At 54.0% G+C, this 2,957-nt stretch overlaps 1 pseudogene; it reads left to right on the plus strand.

Annotated features, from left to right (window-relative positions):
- The window catches only part of LOC102756478, a 62,780-nt pseudogene extending 59,826 nt beyond the window's left edge, over positions 1–2,954 (plus strand).
- The last annotated feature ends 3 nt before the right edge of the window (positions 2,955–2,957 follow it).

The following is a 2,957-nucleotide window of genomic DNA, read 5'->3' on the forward strand; positions in this document are numbered from 1 at the left end:
AGGGCTCCCAGTATGTGAGAGGGGGCAGGCTGGGCTGAGGGACACTCTCCCCCCCACACACACACGCACACCCAGTGCACGAATTTCGTGCACCGGGCCCCTAGTCTTAGATAAGTACTTACCTGAAGGCTGCTCGCCATAACGCAGTTCCCCTGTCCTACACTGGTGGTTCGCCATTGCAGCAGCCTGCCACCAGAGGGGAGATTGTCGTGACGGGGAGCGGAGGTGCTTACCAGCACCACGATCCCCCCTCCACTCAGTCAGGTCCTCTCTCAGCATTGAGCACAAGCCCGGCCCGAGCACCAGAAAGCTGAGTGGAGGGACCGGAGGAGGCAGTGAGGATTCTTAGCTCATTCACACACGCTCAGCACTTGCTGTGTGTCAGGCCCTGACCCGGCACCAGGACACAGCAGGGACCACGACAGACGGAATATCCTGACCTGTGGGGGGCTTAGTCTAGTGGACAAGACACAGACCAAAGACATGCAAATAATAGATCTTTTCTTATTAAATGTATTGCCGTTGGTTGATAATACGTTTAGGGCAGCGGTTCTCAACCTGTGGGTCACAACCCCTTTGGGGGTCGAACGACCCTTTCACAGGGGTCGCCTAAGACCATTGGAAAACACATATATAATTACATATTGTTTTTGTGATTAATCACTATGCTTTAATTATGTTCAATTTGTAACAATGAAAATACATCCTGCAGGTCAGATATTTACATGACAATTCATAACAGTAGCAAAATGACAGTTATGAAGGAGCAACGAAAATAATTTTATGGTTGGGGGGTCACCACAACGTGAGGAGCTGTATTGAAGGGTCGCGGCATTAGGCAGGTTGAGAACCACTGGGCTAGGGCATCTGTCTGGGTAATATGACATCTGTATACTCCATTGTGCGCTCACCACCGAGTCCAGTCGCCTCCTGTCGCTGTGTATTTGACCCCCTTTATCCTTGCCCCCCACCCCCTTTTCCCCTTTGGGAACCACCATTCTGTTGTCTGTACTTAAGAGTTTGTTCATGTGTTGCTTCCTGTGCTTTCCCGTCTGACTGACTTCACGCAGCGCAGTATTCTCAAGGTCCATTCACGTTGTCACCGACGGCAGTATTTGGTCTTCACTTTTGGCTGAGTAGCATTGCACTGTGTGTACGGACCGCGTGCTCTGCGCCCGCTCATCCTTAGGAGGACACTGCGGTTGTCTCCATGCCTGGGCCACCATGAATAATGTCGCAGTGAGCGTAGGGGTACACAGATCTTTGTGTGTGTGTTCAGGTTTTTCAGGTAGTCCCCAGGAGAGGGATTGCTGGGCCAGATGGGTTATTGTTAATTTTGTGAGGAGCCTCCATCGTGTTTCCATAGTGGCTGTGCCAGCTGACGCTCCCGCCGGCTGTGAGTGAGGGTTCCCTTTCCCCACAGCCTCTCCAGCACAGCTGTGACATCTTGTTGGTAACGGCCATTTTGACGGGTGTGAGGTGGTACCTCCATGTGTTTGGATTTATATTTCCCTGGTAGCTAGTGAGGTTGGGCATCTGTATGTCTTGGGAAATTGTTCAGGTCCTCTGCCCATATTTTAATCAGGTTGTTTTGTGGTTGTTGAGTTGTATGAGTTCTCTATATATTTTGGATATTAGCCCTGTATTGGAATATCACTTGCAAATATGTTCTCCCATTTAGTTGGTTGCCTGTTTGTTTTGTTGGTGGTTTCTCTTGCTGTGCCGAAGCTTTTTCGCTTGACCCAGTCCCATTCATTTATTTTTTTCTTTTATTTCTCTTGCCTTTGGGGGAGGGGAGGTCAAGTTCACAAAACTCCCTCTGAGACCAAGGTCTAAACATGACAGGAAATTTCATGTGTAGGGTTAAAATAAAGGAGAGGAGAGAATGTGTACTGGGGGACCCGGAGGAAGTGAGGAAGGGAACCATGAGATGTGGAGAAATAGCATTCCAGGCAGAGGGCACAGCTAGTGCAAAGGCCCTGGGGCAGGACCATGGCTGGTGCATTGGAAGAACAGTGAGAAGGCCTAGTGGCTGGGGCTGAGTGAACAGTGGGGAGAGAGAGGAGTTGAGGACAGGGAGGGGATGGGGAAGGTTGTGCAGGGCCTGTGGGCCATGGGGAGGACTTGGGCTTTTACCCCAAGGGAGGTGGGAGCCCTCGAGGACTGTCGGCACCGGAGGTACGGGACTTGACCCATGCTCACAGACGCTCTCTGGCTTCTGGGGGGGTGGCACCGGCAGACTGGAGGGTCCAAGATGGCGATGGGGAGGGCTGTGGTGACTGCCATGAGGGGGTGAGAAGTGGGCGGGTTTGGGATAGACTTTGAAGGCAGTGATAGTGTTGGCCGGTATGTTGGGTGTAGAAAGGGAGTCACGCCGAGGGTGACATTGAAGTTGTGGTCAGAGCCCCTGGAAGGATGGGACACCACCAGCTGAGATGGCGGGAGCAGGTGGAGGGAGGAAGTGGGGGCACAATGTTGGCCCAGTCGTGTGAGGCAGACATGAAGCTTTCCTGTGGGGACCCCTCTGTGTCGGGGCAGCTAGACCCCAAGTCAGACATGGGCGCAGGGGTCGGAGGCGTGTGGGAGTGGGCTGTGGTGACAGGCGTGTCCCTGTGGCTCCCAGAACGGCTCCAGCGAGAAGCGTGAAGTCCGCCAGTTCCAGTTCACAGCGTGGCCGGACCACGGGGTGCCCGAGTACCCAACCCCATTCCTGGCTTTCCTACGGAGAGTCAAGACCTGCAACGCCCCCGGATGCCGGCCCCGTCGTGGTCCACTGCAGCGTCGGGGTGGGCCGCACGGGCTGCTTCATCGACGCCATGCTGGAGCGCCTCAAGCCAGAGAAGACGGTGGACGTGTATAACCACATGATGCTCATTCGGTCCCAGTGCAACTACATGGTGCAGACAGAGGACCAGTACAGCTTTATCCACGAGGCCCTGCTGGAGGCCGTGGGCTGC

The sequence above is a fragment of the Myotis davidii genome, unplaced genomic scaffold, assembly GCF_000327345.1.
Source record: "Myotis davidii unplaced genomic scaffold, ASM32734v1 scaffold341, whole genome shotgun sequence".
NCBI classification, from domain to species: domain Eukaryota; kingdom Metazoa; phylum Chordata; class Mammalia; order Chiroptera; family Vespertilionidae; genus Myotis; species Myotis davidii.